General features: G+C 35.7%; 1 long non-coding RNA gene across 1 annotated transcript in view; it reads right to left on the reverse strand.

The window, feature by feature from the left end:
- LOC138701128 (uncharacterized) overlaps positions 1-21,298 on the reverse strand; it is a 449,457-nt gene that overhangs the window by 303,922 nt on the left and 124,237 nt on the right. Inside the window, exon 3 of the long non-coding RNA XR_011332456.1 lies at positions 12,244-12,313. This is a non-coding gene — a long non-coding RNA (uncharacterized lncRNA). The remainder of the gene's footprint in view (positions 1-12,243; positions 12,314-21,298) is intronic.

Here is a 21,298-nt window from a genome sequence, read left to right on the forward strand (position 1 = left end):
AAAAAAAGATAGCTTAAACAACTTTGTTAGCTCTCAAAATGAAAGAGATCGGAATAGAAAATTTTATAACATAGGCTATTTACATGAAATATAAATGCAAAAAAAAAATTATTGACCCTTTTTATACAATAAAATACGCAGTATCCTGGCATATTCTATGTCTTATACGGTAAATTTCATCTGCACTAACAATTGAAATTGTTGCAGTTTCTGTCTCATCGAAGTCCGTGGATGGACTCTGTGTCTCACAAGTAACTAGCGCCATGCGGATGGCGTCCGAAACTACGACGTTAGCAGACTAGACCTGTATCTTCTAGTTGGCTGTAGTTCTGACCCATTACTTACTACAATAGTTCGTAGTTATGAAATTATTTTTGTAAAAAAATTGATGAAAAAAGAAATTACTTTACTTAAGTATTTGTTAACTACAAATACTATTCAGAGTTGATGAAGTGATTATATTAAATAGAGCAAATTAAAATAGTCTGAGAAACCTGCTCTACAGCCCCTGTCTGTCACAAATACTGGGTGTTCAGTTCAAAATGTGTCATGGCTCGATGTATGCCGTCATGTGGCTAGCCGATGAGCCTAGAGAATTCAATCTTCCTACACTTCCGCAGAGGTGTATAACCTAAGAGGCAGAGAAGTTGCCTAGCAAGTACGGCGTTCATTCTGAAGAGTACGTACCGATACGTACGGTAACGCCGGTAGTGGCAGGAATGTGAACTGATTGGAAATACGTACTGTCGGGATATGGGGAGAGGGTTAAGACGATTACTTACGTATTTGTTGACATTAACTTCGACGGTCAACATGGACACGGAGCATTTGATTTGTGTTGTGGAATGTTACCGTACGCAACCGATGATAACAAATACCCTGCGTACGACTTGCCGGCGCAAAACACAGTTCGAAAGAGGTTATGGTAGCACACAGACCGTACAGACCGCCATCTGTTGCTACGACGTTCAAGTTATACCGTACACGTTCTCAAGTTCAGATTGAAGAACGCCTTAAATAATAGGCAACTTCTCTAACATATAAGCTGAAACTCGCTTCAAATCGGTGACCCAACAACAGTGACGTCATGACACATTTTGAAATGAACACCCAGTAGTAATTATACGATATCGCAAGGTAGGCTGTAACAATGTGAGATGTTTCAGGACTATAGAAAATTCATGGATAGTCATCTGCTTTCTACATTCTATTCTTGTCGATTTGATGCAATTATCTATATTTATTCACCATTGCAGAGAAATTCCTAAATCGTATTTCTTACAAGTCACTGTCGTGTATTTCTCTGTCATGATGCAGTCGTAAAAATGTTACTACTTTCAAGCCCAGCTTGTATGGTTCACAAAAACCAGGCACTTCAGTGGATTGAGAGTCAGTAATTTCGTTACGCTGTCCATAGGGGATGTATATAATCGATCAAACTTTGCTTTATATGATGTTAAACATGTGAGCGTTGAGAGGAAAACTGACATAAATCCTATTAACAAAGCTGAAACTATATCAGAGAAAATAAAGCACTATATTATAATTATTATGGACGTGTAAGTTAGCCAGCCAGGATTATAGACTAATATTACTCGAATACTTCGCATGAATGGCTAATTATTTCATCTTGTACAGACCCATAAAAAATGGGCCGCTTGAATGTCATTGCGCATGAGCAGTAAACAAGAGCGCCTAAATATATGCTACTTGTCGACAGTTTTGCGAAGCTTGTTGCCTACATTCAGGAAGACTGCTACCAAGACAAGCCCACATTTTATTTCCGTATCTGTACAGTTCATAATATCCATTAGCATATGATATCAACATTAAGATTTGACCAATATAATTAATCGTATGAATCAAATGAGAAATTTAGACTAATTTACTAAACTGAAGAAATTTAAAACTATTTAAGCAACATGGAACATTTACATAAATCCATGGCGCTACAACCCATGAAGGGCCAAGACCGATCAGCCGGCTGCTGGCCTCACGTCCACATTACGAAGCAGAGGTGGACGATCATCCAACCATAATGGAGGTATCGTGTGGTTAGCACGATGATCTCCCCAGCCGTTATAGCTGGTTTGCGAAACCGGATTTTCGCTACCTATTGTAGCACGGCGCGGGACGGAACATTTACATAAGCACATGAATTTAGAGAGACATTATCAAAAACATGCTCAGTATAATGAAAAGCAACAATTGTGTAGAATTAAAAAGAATATCAGAGGTAAGAGAAGTGAGAAGGCGGAGCCTTTAGAAGTAATTGATTAATTATATGCATAAAATTAAAAAAAATAATAATTAAAGTTTAAAACATAGACTAGTAAAATGTAACTATTTCCTTATTAAATTCCAATCTGCGTGGATCATTTAGATTTTAAGTTATTAAAATATTATTACAATATTAGATACAGGAATAAAGTTTTCTTAAATTACTCGTAATTTAACGACACAAATGTTCGGTTTGCTTTATAGGCTACATACACTGTAAAACTCCATAATAAACTTTGGACTTCTTTAGAATTATATTCTAGAATACACGTTTGGTTTGATTAAATTGAAATTCGAGATGAAACGTTTGTTTGATTTGAAATATGCATATTTATCAAATCTATTACTGTAATATAGAAAATCACATGCAAGAATAAAGTATTTTTAATTAATTTAATTACACAAACGTTTGGTTTGCTTTGTATGTATTCATATATTAAATGGTGGACTGATTTGAAATATAATTATTACAATAGTTGGCAGTTACCTCGACTTCTGTCCATCCATAAAGCTGTTTTCTGGAAGAACGGCCACGACTCAAATCAGACTTTTCTTGCAATTTCTCTTTCTAAAGTGTACGTCCTCCGTAACACCAAGCAATGAGGTATACGAAATGTATCTTTGGTCTGTCACTAGTCCAGGCACTGTGGCCTTGTTTGGAAGAACACGGAGCACACTGTTACTTCTCTTGCTATATTGACCAGCAATAAACAGCCCACTCCAACAAGCTGAGGTCATGTTTATTTGTTCTCTACTGACCTCTCTGCAGTTCAGGTAATCTTAACATCTCAGGACTTGTTATATGGATGCAGAAAATTTTAATAGCTAACGCTGCGAGATCTAGAGTCACAAAATAGCACCATTCATGAGAAATACAAAAAAAAAAACCTTTCTGGCATTTTTCGAGTGGTTACATGAAGTATCGCAATACAGTAATTTCGAGTAGCGATGTTACAATATTTCCCACACTGCAAACTTCTTGCTTCCCTATTTTCTGCTCATTTTTAGTTTCTCTTTCGTGCCCCTTTTTATTTTTCCTTCCTTCACGTATGTACCTACGACCCCAGTTTTACTTTTTTGTTCGATTTTTTTTTTTCATATAAAAAGTTTTCAACGCCTCTAATAAAAAAAACAGAAGATTTAAGGGAATCCCAGTAACTCGCAATGATTACATATTTTGTTGTATTACTTTAATTCTTTAAATCGAGTATAGACAATCCAAGCACTTTCTAATAATGTATTGTAATTTTCTGTACTCCAGCATTATAAACAGCCTTTATCGTTAGTAAAAATCGTGAATAATACACCACATTTTTGTACCAAAGCCGTAAAATATTACCATGACAACTAAAACGTCATGACTTCTATTATGACGGCATAACTTGTACCATAAAGTTAACATTATGAAACGATTTTCCATGCTATAATATTTAATACATCATTGTTGTCATAGCAACGTCTTTCTTCATAGACCATGATATACTACCCATCATTACACATTTGTTGTTATTTCTTTATTAATAGTCTTGTAATGCTGTCGTACAAAACGTACAGTAATGTATGAAACACGTGTATAACGTTATACAATTATTACCAGGCTTCGCATTTTTGTCACGCTGAATTTATCGAGGAATGCAGCCTTGTACGGAGGGAGTTCAAATGTCTGACGCTCACTGCATAAGTGTTCATAAAATTAATTATTATAAAAAGTATGGAACAATGCTTGTAACAAAGTGTAACTCACCCTGTATTATACAAAATTAATCAATCATTGCGGTAGGAGAACTGTTAATGAGCGTATCGAAACCTTCCCTCAAATTGAACACATAGCACATATTTATATCTCCAGACCAGACAGACAAATAAAGAGAAAGGGGAAACCTAACCGATCGGCAAGTGATTTTTCGCATAACTACTGAATTGTTTAACCTTTAGGAGCCGTGCGTCCATTATAGTGGCCAGCTAGTATTATGGTCATGACATGATATAATATGTTATAAATTGTATGTTATATATAAAATACGTTGATATTCTTTAATTTTGTAACATTAAGGACATTGATTAAAGCAATAAAAAATATTTTTGTAATTTTTTTTTTCTTAAAAAAGGAGCAAAATCATTTCAACTACAGTCAGCTCAAATCCCGTCAGCTTCCATGCGTACTATTACGATTGTTTTACATGGGCCCTCCCCATCCTTTACCACAAGCTCAATTGACTGCAGTGGCCGGGACACGAACCTGCGATCTTAGGCACGATGTGGCCGGACGTGCGCCTTATACCGCTCGGCTAACGAACCCAAAACGAATTTACCCGATTATGCAGGTTTACGAATCCCTGGTTAAGAGTTAGGCATTTTCGTGCAATAGTGGTATAAGTCTTCCGGATCCTAAGGGTTAAGAAGGCAGAGATTATTCTACATGAATTTCAAAGCAGTTCCTCAAAATGTATTTCATTATGTTCAAATACACATGTTGCAATGATGTTGTGGAACACTTTCTATAGCTCATCCTCACTCACTGCAGATCAGTGCAGTCCTACAGCATGCGTGTCAGAATTGGATACTGCGTTGTAAGAAGTATAGAGAGCTTCAAAAGGATTCAACTGATTCTGAAGTATAAAGTGACTCCGCGAAGCTCTCAAACAGCTCTGGTGCACGCTATCCATAACACTGTATTTCATGAGACTGTGGTCACCCCTGTTGCAGTTTGATCCGTTGTGGCACGCACATGATAAAAGCCACCACCGAGTTCGCATTACAAGAAGATATTCTTACAGTGAGAGCAGTCCTGCTGCTTGCTCGTCGATCTGATGCTGCACTTTTTTTTAGGCCCTGCTTGCTTGGACACACAAAAGATGGCGCCAATCGGATAAGGGCTTTCATTCAGAGGAACAAGTTTGTTAATCGTAATATTCAGTGATGAATAATTATACTGTATAATCCGAAAATATCGTAACTAGTACTTGACTTTGTCAGTTGCTTCTGCATTACTTTATTTATTTTGCTAATAATTGTAACATAAAATATAATATACACAGAAAAACTTTAGCTCGCCCCTGAAAGAGTAGAAATCGTACTCAGGGTCGAATTCCTAAATTGAAATTAAGAAGTATATAATACAATTTGTCTTATGTCTACTACGCAGTAAGAATATATAAATTTAAATTTACAGTTTTTCAATTTTTATAAAATCCTTACATAACTTTTTAAATTTAATACTAGAACTATTAGAATTGACAAGATTAGGATATTTAAATATAAATTTGTTATATATTCTTGGGCCTAAATTACTACTATGATTAAATACTGTAGCAGTGTTGCATTTTGGACCAAACAATCTTAAAGAATTCATACCTTTTGTTTCATAACTATGAGAATACAATTCAAAATTATTTAGATTTTTAAGTATGAATTTTATTAATACAGTATAATATTTTTGTCTTATTTTAAGAACATTAAAGTCTAAAAACAATTTTTGAGATGGAAAATCAATAGGCTTATTAAGACATATATTTCAATTATTTTCTTCTGTAATAAATAAAGTGGATTAAAATTGGATTTAAATAAGCTATCCCATCCTATAATCCCATACATAAATACCGATTGAAATAAAGTTAAGTATATTGTGCGTAATAAACTTATTGACAATATTATGCATGGAATATCAAAGTTTATTGTATACTGAACCATATTATGCAAAATAAAATCCTATGTTCGAAGTTATTTTTTTAGACATGAAAAAAATACCATGTTTTTAGAATCGTTAGTACTTGCAGGACGAAGAGATCCTGTATCCCGGACTCTTTGTACGCAGCAACGTACATTCGTCTATTTGGAATCCGGCTATTTGGAAATCTCTTGTGATAGATAGGGAATCCTTCCATTACGTCAAATAATGACGAGTGAGTTTCCTGCAATGATAACCACCCGTAACGTAATATTAGAGTAGGCCTATATTACATTGTGTGATAAAAGACGTGCGTATAGTCTAACTTGACAGGCGTTTCACAGTACGATCGTTCATAAAACATGAGACCGTAAAATACGTGGCACATTATTTTGTGGAAAAACTACTAGCACAAGGGTAAAAGTAAAACAGTGTTGTTATTACTACTACTCCGTATTTATTTGTAACTCTCATGTTTACACAATATGTCTTTCAATATCTACTATTGTTGTTTTACATATACAATATTATGCACCATAAACAACAACAAACATCATGTCTAAAATAGTATATTGTTTAAATTGTAATTATGCCCGGCGAAGATTTAATAATAATAATAATAATAATAATAATAATAATAATAATAATAATAATAATAATAATACTAATAATAATAATAATATTAATAATATTATTATTACTATTATTATTATTATTATTATCATCATCATCATCATCAATAGGCCACTCATTCGACTGCGAAAAAATTACAGCACAATTAATAATAAGGTGTAGTGCGAGATTATAAAGTCGCGAAACTGACTCTGGACTGAGAATGAGCGTATGTCACGTATTGGCAGTTCACTATTAATTCTCAAAGGTTCATTGCTTGCAAAAGCAAACACATAACATATTTTTATCTTCATTCGTTTCGGTCGTTAGGATGCTTGTGCTATAACACATTTCACGCAAGCTATTTGCAGAACAACAGCCAATGGAATGCCTCCACATTCGGAGATATTCACCCGCTCTCCCACAGCCGAGGTAAGATTATACATACGAGCCAAAAAAGTAGAGTATGAAAACGGTTTGATATCCGATCTGTCATGTTTCATGGCGGCCATCTTGATCTTATAGGCAGGCCCAGTTGTTGCGTTGCATAAGGCGACCGGATATAATAATGGGACAGGGTTGACAAAACTTAAGGATCATTGGCCCGAGAACTTGGCTGAGTTTGACAACATGAGTTCAGATGCAAGCTGGATGGTTCTTGTGATTCCTTCATATGACCAATGCTGATTCCGTGGATAATCAATGTGTGCATATGCACGCCTGTATGTATATGCTATCCGCTTCACAGCTTCGGTACAAGGTGAGGTAAGGAGAGATGGGGGTAGAATCGAATTGCAAGCAGACTACTACTGTTATAGTCGGTACAATGTAATAAGAGATACTGAGTGGTAACTTCAACATTTTTTTCCCCTTACTTGATTTAGTGATTTTCAGCTGTTAGGTTCACTTACTACTGGTAACACTTCCTCGAATACACGCATGTTATAGATAGGTTCACTTACTACTGGTAACACTTCCTCGAATACACGCATGTTACAGATAGGTTCACTTACTACTGGTAACACTTCCTCGAATACACGCATGTTACAGATAGGTTCACTTACTACTGGTAACACTTCCTCCAATACACGCATGTTATAGATAGGTTCACTTACTACTGGTAACACTTCCTCGAATACACGCATGTTACAGATAGGTTCACTTACTACTGGTAACACTTCCTCGAATACACGCATGTTACAGATAGGTTCACTTACTACTGGTAACACTTCCTCGAATACACGCATGTTACAGATAGGTTCACTTACTACTGGTAACACTTCCTCGAATACACGCATGTTACAGATAGGTTCACTTACTATTGGCAACACTTCCTCGAATACACGCATGTTACAGATATCACGATAGTTAGTAATTTTGTAATTGTTAGGTTGGAAAAATTTGAGATAATAATCAAGCGAGGCAAGCTACTCTAAATTAAATTCACAAATTTTATTCAGATGCCATATTGTGTGTATATTTTAGCCTATATAGGGAAAAGCCGATAAATGCACCTGCTTAAATTTAGTGATTTTCAGCTGTTGGGTTCACTTACTACTGGTAACACTTCCTCGAATACACGCATGTTACAAATATCACGATAGTTAGTAATTTTGTAATTGCTAGGTTGGAAGAATTTGAGATATTAATCAAGCGAGGCAAGCTACTCTAAATTAAATTCACAAATTTTATTCAGATGCTATATTTTATATATATTTTAGCCTATATAGAGAAAAGCCGATAAATGCACCTGCTTAAATTTCATGATTTTCAGCTGTTAGGTTCACTTACTACAGGCAACACTTCCTCGAATACACGCGTGTTACAGATATCACGATAGTTAGTAATTTTGTAATCGTTAGGTTGGAAGAATTTGAAATATTAATCAAGCGAAGCAAGCTACTCTAAATTAAATTCACCAATTTTATTCAGATGCCATATTGTGTATTTTAGTCTATATAGAGAAAAGCCGATATAAATGCATAAAATTAAATTTTTGAGTTTTAAGTTCAACCAAATCAAAATATTGCTTTAATCTCGAAATGTCCCTATGGTTCGGTAAATTGCTAGCTGATTGGCTTCATAATCGATCCGACTATCAAATTTGAAGGAACTGAATTACAACCACAAGAAGTAGATTTGGAAAAGAAAAGACATTATAAACGCTGCTTTACTTATCTGGAAGAGAAATAATTATCACATACCCGTTTGTCGCTCGAAAGTAATTGGCTTGCTTTTTGGTGCAAGGAGCACTATCTCCAGATTTTGTATCAGTTTCTTTCATCACTTCCATATTAATCTTTTGGAACTTCAAGATATAGCCATTAATGTTTTAAGACATTCCTTGTTAATTGTAAATAACCATCTGTACAGTTCTATATATGAAAAATAAATTATTCCTGTCAAGGATAGCTGACCCCCCCCCCCCAAAAAATAAATAAAAATAAAATATTGTTGATCTACAATCAATTTAGGTGTTGTTACCGCTCGGTACCCCTCTTTCAAGGGCAGCTATTCTTTTTGGATTCTTCTCTCTTCATTCATGTCTCTTAAAAAATGAACCGCACAGAGAATTTAATACGCGTCCTCTGCTTCACAAGCCAAAGCGATAGCCACCCATCCAAGCAACTGAACTGAAGATCCTGTATTATTCAATAGACATCATTCGAATATATTTACAATGTTACAACATCGTCCAACATTTCGATTTTTTCTGTGAGAAATATGTAAGATTGAATGTTTATGTAAATATAAGCGTGTGTTCATGTTTGCCAAAGAATCGCATGGTGCACTGAATATGAATTGAAAACGTCGACTCGCACTGTGTATTCCAGCCGGCTTTCAACAGTTTATGTTAGATCAGATGTTTATTGTAGGTAGAAAGAACACCTATAAAAATGGATACTTTGCCTTATCCCGTCACCTTTGTCCCAACTTTTCCCCATTCCACTCACACCATTGTATTCGTTTCCTTTCATGCAAATTCTCTAAAATCAGAGAGACTTTAAACAAAATACTACAGTGTTACAGACAAATTTACACGGCCAAAGTTCAGAATATTGTTTGTGTACCTGTACATATTTGTAAGCTGAGACTACGGTTTGGTTACAACTCTGTCAAAACAAGAGAATTCTCGACATGTGGTACACCACGTACAGTTAATTACAACAGAGAATTCAAGTCAGAATGGAAAAAGCGTTATTTGTGCACATTCATGCGGAATCTATACGTCAAACTGCATTTATAACGGGATGACCAGAAATACACCGTAAATGCTCAGTATCATCTCCTTAGCGACCCAGAACAAATGATATACAGTGTTTAATTAAGTATGGAATATTGCTAATAACACTTTATATATTCACTAGTGGCTTGTGCAGCAAATGCTGCAAACTAAGTTCATTAGACGTTCAAATAAACATTTTTCAGATTTATTTTCAATGAAGAATACCAGACATTCGGAAAGTTATTTGCTTCCATAACAATGAAAGATACTCTCTCTCGAGCCAATACTGAAGAGAACCACGCATATAAATATCTACACCACACCGCCATTAAATATATGAAAAAGACCCAACCCCACTTGATTAATAATTATAAAAATATTTGATTTTTAATAATATTATTATCTTACGTAAGTTTTATAGCTTTCAGGAACATATACTATATTTTACTATATAGCCGCCACTTAGTAAAATATAGAAATCAAAATCTAATTTAAGTTGTTCTCTACATCTACTTATATAACCCCAAAACGTTTCACTTTTAATATCATCAATATAGCATTAATATGTATAATTAATGAAAAATAGTCACATCATGGCATTAACTACAATAATATTTCATTTCTAATGGTAATAATGTCATCAAACCAGCTCAAGTTTTGTAGTTTTTAATATCCAATACACAGCTGTACCCAGAAAATTACACACCACAGAATCGAATCTGTAAATTATTTTTAGTAAGTTAAGTTTTTAATAACCAGTTTAATTTGAGCTCTAAATATGTCAGCATTCTTGCATTCTTCGTGTAATATTGTTTACTGTAGTATGTGTTTTGTTTTATTCTGAAATGTAACACGGCCGACTTGATGCTCGCTTCGCTTCACCTTTACAAAAAAGCGAAGGGTATATCACATCGGCCGTGAATGCTATTAGCTAGTTCTCAAAACTGACGACAGGTGGATTTTGGAAAATAGGAAAATTATGTTTAAAAGTTGATATTTCACTGAAAACTACTACTTTTCCGAAAAACTTTGAGTTTCAAGCTTCAAAATGAAGGGTCATTTATTAAAATCCGTCCAGCCGTTTTCCCGTAATTTCCATTACCAGGTCAAATTATATATATATATATATATATATATATATATATATATATATATATATATATATAGATTTTATGAAGAAAAAAAATATCAACAACAAAAGTTGCTCGAAATATCTAATTAAAACTTATGACTGTGGTCTCACAAAAGTATTGATTCATGTACAGAATGTGGCAAAAAAATAACACTTTTGTTAAATGGCACCTTAGGCCTATATTAAAGTTTACGTATTTGAAATCTTCATTCAATTTTACATACAAATAGAAGTTTAAATGAGCATAAATGATGAATACTCTCTTTTAAATTTTATGGTTCTTTCAAATGTTTTGATAATGTAACACAAAATAAATGTGTGTATTCATATGGAGCAGGCCATGAAACAAACAAAACAATAACATAACACGTATCGTCAAGTGAGGTGTACTGCCTGATAATAGATGTACATATCAACCAGAACCTCAATCAGAGGGACCCATTGCAAATGTTAATTAATAAACACGATCCCTCAGATCGTGGCGAGATCGTGGAGTAGTGGTCCATAAGCCAAGCTACACGGTCATAGTAACTTTTCACCAGGTGTACATTATATTTTTGCACACGATCTGTATCGTCTTTACTGCTCCATAATTCTGATTGTCGATATCTCTGCAGTAATTAAGATAGCAGACTGGTTTGAGCAAGGTACTTTGGGGGCCATGTAAATCAAATACTGCCGAGTTTGTACACTCTTGCAAGTTGCTTAATGGCCGCCACCTTCCTTAAACTTATAGGAATGCACTATAATAGTGTACAGACATTTCACATACAGCTGTAAACAATTTCTAGAGTCGGGGCTCATTATACTTATTGAATTTTCATGTCTTCTCGTATTCATATACTTTAAAGAATGGATAAAAATTGTGCCACATTCTCGATTGTACCTTTTTATGGGAACAGATATGAAAGATATGCCGATCCGGAGTTGCGCTCGGTCGTGGGTTCGATTCCCGCTTGGGATGATTACGTGGTTGGGTTTTTCCGAGGTTTTCCCCAACCGCAAGACGAGTGTCAGGTAATATAACCCGGTAGTTGATACAGCGTCGTTAAATAAACAACTAAAAAACTATGACGAAGCATAAAACTGCAATGGGTCCTACAAAACGACTGGAGACATAAAAGTCTTAATGCCTGCTTAAATGTGGGTTTCACGACGATTCCGTAAAGGCGTCATAAAGATAGGTCGTGCGTCGCCATCTTGCAATCTGTGGTGTGGCGAGAAGCCACGTGTATTGCAGACGAACAGTAAATTAACATGTGTGACAGGAAATTAACAGGTGCAGCAAGTGCGCTACTGCACAGTCTCGCGGTAATGTGGACTTACGTCATCAGCCGTCTGCATCCTCAGCATCACTCGTCAAGCGGCGGCAGCGAGACGTCGGTAAAACAGCCTCCTGCAATCAAACACCATATGTTAATACTGTCGGAAGGCATTAGGCGAGACGCGCCTCATTCAACACTTGTCAATCCGTGGGAAATTTCCCATTACGAAAGAAAAATCCGCAGTATGCTTTATCTTGTGGGAAAGGGAAAAGAAATCGTAGAATATTTTAGTAATCACTAATTACATTCACGTAATTCTTTCAATCGGCTATTTAATAACATTAGAGATGAAGAGAATAAAGCTACAAAAACTTATTGAGCATTTCATGTAATAATTGTTGTGTTTGTGTATTAAGCTATTTTAAAATGGCGTATAACCTTCAAGAGAGAACATAAATCATCTTTATTGGTTAAATTTAGGAAATTACACAAAATAAGCTGTGTTTTCAGCCTACATTCAACTGATAATAACAAAAATACAGGTTGCCAGGCGACGATAGAAAATAAAAGATGCGAAAACAAATGAATGTGGTGTATAAACAATTGAACGCTCTTTCATATTTAAATAAAAAAATATAGGTCTGCCATTTGAAATTTCAAAGTGGGGATGGCTGGGGGTGAAATCTAAAATGCAATATTAAGCCTGGTTTCACACTTGACGTTTGACTTTTTTTTTTAAATTGAATTCAATTTAAATAATAATTTAGACTGGGAAGTTTTGAAATGAAAGCCCTGTATTTAGGCCTGTGAGGTTTTGCATTAAGAGGTATGTCATTTGCGGAAAATGTATTGTTCATTCTTCTATAAGCGTTGATAAACCATTGAGGACCGATATTTTGCAAGCGATAAGTCCGAAAGATGCATTTCACAGCAGTAATTGGATTTACGAGGTTTTGAAATACCGGCGACGAAAAAAAGAGTAGCTGTCTCCTAACTCTCTCTGAACACTAGGTCCTCAACTTCCAATAGCTGATAGTATCAAACTGTTTAACTCTCCTCCTCTCTAATTGCATCTTGGTTCAAGTCTTGGTGTCAGATCAACTTCTAGGCACAAAAGTTATGCCGCATTCCAGCGCTTTTCAAAATAAGTTCGAGGAGCTTCACCAGAACCTTGGACTGAGGAAGGCAGCTCAGCAGTGAAAGAAACGCTGACACATGGAGCCACAACAAAAGGAGGGTAGAAAGTCGCCTGATTCATTACACCTCATTGTGAAGTGCTGAATGGCCACCACGCGCATCTCCATAGTGCTAGGGAACTACGTCCTGTCTCAATAGGCCTATCTCTTTCTTCCAGATACAAATGACGGTGTCTTTGAAAAATGGATAGACGAACGAATCCGAATATATTGTATTTTACAAGATTACAGCATCCATTCCACACCTGTGGAGCAACGGTTAGCGTGTCTGACCGCGAAACCAGGTGGCTCGGGTTCGATTCCCGGTCGGGGCAAGTTACCTGGTTGAGGTTTTTTTCCGGGGTTTTCCCTCAACTCAATATGAGAAAATACTGGGAAACTTTCGGTGCTGGATCCTGGACTCAATTCACAGGCATTATCACCTTCATCTCATTCAGACGCTAAATAACCTAAGATATTGATACAGCGTCGTAAAATAACCTACTAAGAAATACAGCATCCACGAAGTAGATTTTCTGCGAGTCCTTCAGATTTACTCGTCGTTCTTAACCCAAACGCTCTAGTTCTAACACCACTAGCACCAGCATTAACCACTGTAACACCACCACATTACTAGGAGCAGAAGAGGCCTATTTTGTGAGACGAAGACGATAATGAAAGGGGAATTTTGGAGACGAGGAAAAAAGAACCCCGAGAAAAACCCTCACAAACTTATCTTTGTCCACCACAAATACTTTTTCTTTTCCCAAGTTAACTGGAGGTATGACAAGATGTAATACCTATGTCGTATGCCGTATGGCATCCATAGTATGTGATTGCATCATTAAACGACAGTGCGATGTATGGTTATCGCATAGAGAGCAATGTGATTTCAGTTGTGAGTTGACCGCCGTGTAGTGCATTCATAGTACAGTACGAATATGTGGTCGCGTCACTACGGGGATGGCAGTGTGATATTGTTATCGCACAGGGAACGATGTTATGCGTAATGCAGTTATGAGTCGACAGCCGTGTCGAACGTATGCAACCCGATGGGTTTTTAAAGTGAGTAAGTTTGTTGTAATGTTATTCCAACTACTGTGCTACCCTACCCTATCCTACTCCACTAGTACACATACTGCCCTTTCTACGTAGTAGCACATACATATACCCTGTTCTTTCAAGTAGCATGTTGCTGTGTGTTTGATCCCTACCCTATATTACTAGTACACATATTCCGCCCATTTGCATGTGTCGAAATTTCCAAACGCATCTGCATTCTCACAAAAAAGAAAATATACATGAACTGTAAACAATGCCATTAATTTCAAGGGGTTATTCATTGAGATATTTCAAACAAAAAAAAAGTTTAATACAATTTTGCTCGTTTTTGCTACCTTTTCGAGAAAAATATATTTATGAAATATTTCATAGCGCATTTTGGGAAAGCTACTAAATTAATTCCCAATATGCTCAGTCAATTTGAGACTAGTGTATTATGATAATAAATTTATTGAAAGAATTTTAATTTTGTCCTTTAAATTTGAACACATGTAACTTTTCGTTCTGAAAAGAAATTTTAGTTACATTTGTTACGATCAAATTTCTGCACATCTAAAAGACAAAACTAAATTTTTTTCAATCACAATTTATTATAATATCCTGCTCTCTTAAATTGACTGGACTCAAATATTCATTATATGAGGTCTCGCCATTGAATATTAACACGACTACTATGAAGTAGTCAATGTGTATTATCACCATTAAATCGAGAAAAATTCGTTCCGGCACCGGGAATCGAATCCGGGACCTCTCAGCTCTGCGCGCTGAGGGCTCTTTCCAACTGAGCTATCCCGGGACACGATCCACTGCTCTCATTGTACTGTGTACCGTGGATCGTGTCTCGGCATAGCTCAGTTGGAAAGAGCCCTCAGCGCGCAGAGCTGAGAGGTCCCGGATTCGATTCCCGGTGCCGGAACGAATTTTTCTCGATTTAATGTGATAATTGACTGAACTTATTGAGAATTAAATCAGTGACTTTCCCAAAACACGCTATAAAGTATTTCATATAAAACAATGTTTATCTTGAAAAGGAAGCAGAAACGAGCAAAATTGAATTAAACTTTTTTGTATGAAATATCTCAAAGAATAACCCCTGTGTATGCCCTGACATTCCCCAGCCCTTGTATAACACTGCCGACGCCGGGATTTCAACTCGGATCCGCATTCGTCGTAAGTTAGCGCTCTGCAAACTGTACTTCCATAGTGACTATCTCCAAGAATAAAACACAAGTGAAAATTTAGTAAGTCCATCCCATTGCAACAGAGAAGTAGAACAGGCAGAAGATAATGATTCTTAATTAAATCCGAACAGATAACCAAGTCAAGATTCCATATCATGCAAAGCTTATCGGAACGGAATAAGAGGGTGCAGACATGTACCTCCCTTCCAATTACTACGCTAAAGACTTCACGTCAGGAGTAACTGACAAATCAATAGTCGGTACCTACCACAGACTTCATTATCATCTGCGTCTTTACACACGGCGGCTGATTACAGCAGGCAGGTGTCGTCCGTCGTCAAAGCAACGGAATGCCAGCGCCTTCGGTCTCGCTCTGAACTTCCTTCTTCCCAAATTCATGTAAGTTCGTGCTCCCTTTAGGATCAACATTAATTTATCTGGCATCCACCAGGTGTTTAAGGGTAGCGAGTAGGTCTCTTGCAGTGGGGTTCCCTCGGACATGAGTTCGAATCCCGTTTGAGCAGATTAGGTTTTTTTCTAACTGTTAAGATAAATGTAATGTTAGGGAATTCCTTGGCACATCCTGGGATTCATTTCGCCAATAAACCATTCCTGATAATAGTTCTATCGGCGCTAGGTAAGTAAACGTCCATTGTCCTTAAATAGTCGATGAAAATTAATGTTCACAGTGGAGTCCCTCTGTTAGAATCTTCTATTATGAAAACTTCTAATTTGGAAAGCTAGCTGACTCCGTCCACTACTGGAACATCACTCAATATGTTACTGATAAGGCGATTGCTTTGCTCATGCTCGACTTTGACATCAAAAGATATATTAAAGAAAAAGAAAGTAATTTATTTTCACTTATACATGAAGATAAATAAGAATTATTTTAGCATCTAAATATGCACATATACAAGTATAAGGAGAAGATTTTTAGTAACACATACAAATATAAATATAAGGGTAAATAATTACATTGGTAACTCGTCTAAATAAAATAATTGTTTTAACATTAACGACAAAAATATTTTTAAGTCATTTAGACTGATAACCCTTTCTTTATACATTTACTCAGACACAAAACTGAGTTGAAACTTGCAGGAAATCTGCTGCGTGGTCCCTCAAACACTTAAAGACAAGTAATCATTCTTAGTAATACGTAGTATTAAAACAATACATAGTGTTTGTAAACACCCGCTACTTACAACACGTCCTCTGTCTACGAGTCACTGAGTTCATCGCTCGGCAGTGGTTGCATCGTCGACGTAGGGGCGAGCAAAGAAGACCAATTAGCACACAGTACGTACAAACGTATTAAATGACATTTGATTGGCTAATAGTTTTTATTCCTATTTATTAAAAACGAAGGGACTCCACTGTATTTGTTAGTGTGGTTACAAACGGCTAAATCCACTCCACTGAACTTTTGTAATGACCACATTCAACAAGATACCCTTTTCATTTCTTCAAAAAGTGAAATTATTATAAATAATAAAGCAGTTTACCTAGTAACAGATTTAAATGTCTCCGGATTTACGTTTTATACCGTCAAGAACAAGACTTATGACCTGCAGAATGCAAGTCCAGTGCTTTAACAAATAGCCACCTCGTTCGGTAAATGGGTTCAAATCCGGAGCCTGATAAATTATTCTGGTATTTTAGCAGTTTTACCTACAAAATTACATTTTTCTTACGAATTTATCACTACAATTGTTACAAATCACGCCACTCTTGTAAATTCTTGCCAATTAGGATGCATAATTAAACTGTAAAGAATCAAGTTCCTAAAGTCGTATGATTTGTAACAATTTTTGTCATAAATGCGTAAGAATAATGTAATTTTTAGTTAAAAATTGAAAAACAAAATCTGTACAAAGCAATTATCAGCACATTTTTAGTTTCAGAACACTAGTCAATTAAAGAAATGATACGTCTGAATAGTTTATTCTCTGTTTGCAATATTCTTTTATCCTTAAAACTAAAAAAGGATTTTACTAACAATTTCAAATTAGTATAACTCTGAAAATATTGAGATTAGAACACATGTCTGCTCAGAATGTCTTCGGAAATAAGGTTCGCAAATAGCGGTAAATTCTCGTGAATCACCCTATATGTAGAACAATAGTAAGACTAAAATTAAGGCACCGTAAAGTACTCAAATGAAATTGTATAAAAAGTAATGGAAGTTCCTAAATTAACATACGGTTGTGAAAATAGGACATCAAACAATTTAAGCACGAATAAAAGGAATCATCAGTGTATATATATAATGATCCGTTGTAGCATAGGCTATTACGCGTAAAAATTAAATACAGACATCAAGAATAGATTGCACATATTTAATCTGAGAAAACAGATACAGTAAGAAACAACTGCTTTTTAACATTTACAAAGTATTTTTAAAAACAGGTTTACAAAAATAATTTTAAATTATAAATCAATAGGATGCGGCTGAGCAGCCCAGCTGATAGCGGAAATGACTACGGACTAGAAGGCTATTGGTTCAATCCCAGGTGATGGCGAGATATTTCTAGAAAGGCTTCGAGTTTCTCCTGGGCGTAAGAGAGTTCATGAGAGCATAGAGCTCAATCTCCATGCTTTCATGGCGTCTGAAAAGGATACCATTACCATTACCATTACCAAACTAACAGGATACAGTTCTAGATGTCGTCCCATAACAAGATAGATGTATGTATGTATTTATTCACACTGCAATGGGTATATACCCGGTGGCAGAAAACCTCTTGAAGTCAACAGGCTAAACGGGGACGAAGAAAAATAAAAATATTTTGAAGTTTTTGCTACATAAAAATCCCTTCCCTAATGATAAACAGTAGATCACAGAAGATGAAATCTTGTTTTGCTTTCTCGCTTTCTTTGGCAGTAGCAACTGAACTGTGGAAAAGAGGATAAGATAAGGCTCTGAGCAATCGACAATAATACAATATATCTTGCTGGATTGCAGTGACCCGATGGTGCAGCATGTAACAACTGCATGAATTGTGAATGCATGCAAAACAGCTATGCAAATGCGTGCGCAAGTCATGCAAATTCATATCTCATATAAATGTAACTCAAATTCCCATAGGAGCCAAGGAGCCAAAAATATTCCTATTCTGCATTCGTTACAATCCACGTTACTCTCTCCCATTAATTCTTATACCGTAGTTATGCATACTGTCATATGGCGAACCGGAAAACCGCCTAAGGATCCAGATCAGTTAGACTGTTAAGCCCATGTGATAACCAGTGACATCCAAAATATGAAATTTTATATTTTAAATCATTTCCTAATAAATTGATTCGTAGGTATTGAATAAGAACAAAATCCGTTCAATGGCGCAGTAGAAATCTATGTACACCGACTGTTACTAAATTATTATATTTTATGTAGGCTACATCATTCCTTGATAAATTGATTCTTAGATATTGAATAAGAATTAAAATCCGTCCAATAGAGTAATAGAAATCGCTATACACCGACTAGTACTAAAATTGTTATATTTCATGTAGGCTACATTATTCCCTGATAAATTGATTCCTAGATACTGAATAAGAATTAAAATCCGTCCAATAGTGTAATAGAAATCGCTGTACACTGACTACTACTAAAATTATTATATTTAATGTAGGCTACATCATTCCCTGATAAATTGATTCGTAGATATTGAATAAGAATTAAAATCCGTCCAATAGAGTAATAGGAATCGCTATACACCGACTAGTACTAAAATTGTTATATTTAATGTAGGCTACATCATTCCCTGATAAATTGATTCGTAGATATTGAATAAGAATTAAAATCCGTCCAATAGTGTCATAGAAATCGCTATAGGCTACATCATTCCCTGACAAATTGATTTTTAGATATTGAATAAGAACAAAATCCGTCCACTGATGTAGCAGAAATCGCTATACAAACACTAAAATGGTAATATTCATGTATCTACATCATTCCCTGATAAATTGATTCTTAGATATTGAATAGTGTAGCCTAATAGAAATCGCTATACACCGACTAGTACTAAAATTATTATATTTCATGTAGCCTACATTATTCCCTGATAAATTGATTTTTAGATTTTGAATAAGAACAATATCCGTTCACTAGTGTAGCAGAAATCGCTGTACAAAAACTAAAATGGTTATATTTCATGTATATTTCCCTGATAAATTAACTCGTAGATGCTGGTTATAAACAAAATCCGTCCAATAGTTTAACATGGATAGCTGTACACGGACTAGCATTACAATTATTACTTTCATGTGCAATCATCTCAGGATGAATTGTATCGTAAATACTAAATAAAAAAAAAATCGTCCAAGTTTAGGAGAAAGTGCTCTACAGAAAATTTCGAAATTTATTTTTTGCAACATCATAATACTTTATCTTATACCGTGTATTTTTCTGAGTATAGGAAATAGACTCAAAAGAAGAGAACATAATTTTTATGGTTGCTAAGTCAAAGCCTGGCTTTCACTTGTTTTACAAATTGTCAAAGCTGCTTTTTCCTAAACATCGCCCACTGATTAAGTTAGTTCTTCATTGGTTTTATAAATAGGTTTCTTATGGCATTGCTAAATCCGTAAGTCACACCAGAAAAGCACACGATATTTCGTATAATGAGACAGTAAAATGCCTTTACGTTAATACATTTACGAAAAATTGAATCATGAAGTAGGACGAAATTGAATTGAGAGTTAACAGAACCGTGTAGGCGAGCCTAGGGAAGTTTCGCTTCGTCAAGAAAAAAGTTTTCTATCCGAATCACTAGCAAACAGTTTGGTTCGCGGATGGGGTCGAGTTTGTGGCCCCCCTCGGAACCTGCCGCGCTCCAGGCGGCTGTCCGCCCGTTACGACCTTGCCCCGCCTCTCTTGACATCGGCAGTGTAGGTGTAAAATATTGTATTCGCAGTGTCTTCAGATAGTGAAATCTTGCACGCAGTCAGAGGTCGCCTGCAGAGAGAGAGAGAGAGAGAGGTGAATTAAGTAAATGACTATAATGGGGTTCACATAAGATTATTTCTTAAAAAACTAATACAGCCTTCTTTTCAATGTCGCCAACTGTTACCAGATATCACCAAAGCAGGTAAAATCACAATAGCATGTATGGCAACAACAATAATACAGTAATAAAATATAATATTTATTCTTATTATCTTTTATTTATGAGTGATCTAATATTTAGGCCTCGGATTTCCATGATTTAAAAACTGGAAATATGCATGCATATATGCCCGAAAAATACCAAAATATATCATAAAAACTTGTAAATATGACACAAAACAAATGTTGAGGCAAATCGCAATATAGCGAACGTAGAAGCTCCGCCCACGACCCCTTCCACTTTTCCCCTACTAGCTCATCAGACACTACGTCTACGTGATAAGCGAGTGTTGTGTCGAATACACATTTCATGTGGGTGGGGATAACTTCCCCTACTGGCGTTCGCTATATTGCGATTTATCCAAATGTTGTCCAGAAATTATTTAGAAAAATTTTTATTCGCCATTGTACCTAACTGTTTTTTGAATATTAACTTATTGCATTGGCTACAGTGGACTAATCACCCTATAAAAATGGAAGAGGGAAAAGAGGGGTGAAAAATATCCAACGTCTATCCTCCGTGAATAAAATTATTTAAATCTATGTTAACACTTAACATGGTCTGATTGTTTGTGAATTCCTACCTGG

This window comes from Periplaneta americana, chromosome 6 (genome assembly GCF_040183065.1).
Source record: "Periplaneta americana isolate PAMFEO1 chromosome 6, P.americana_PAMFEO1_priV1, whole genome shotgun sequence".
NCBI lineage: Eukaryota > Metazoa > Arthropoda > Insecta > Blattodea > Blattidae > Periplaneta > Periplaneta americana.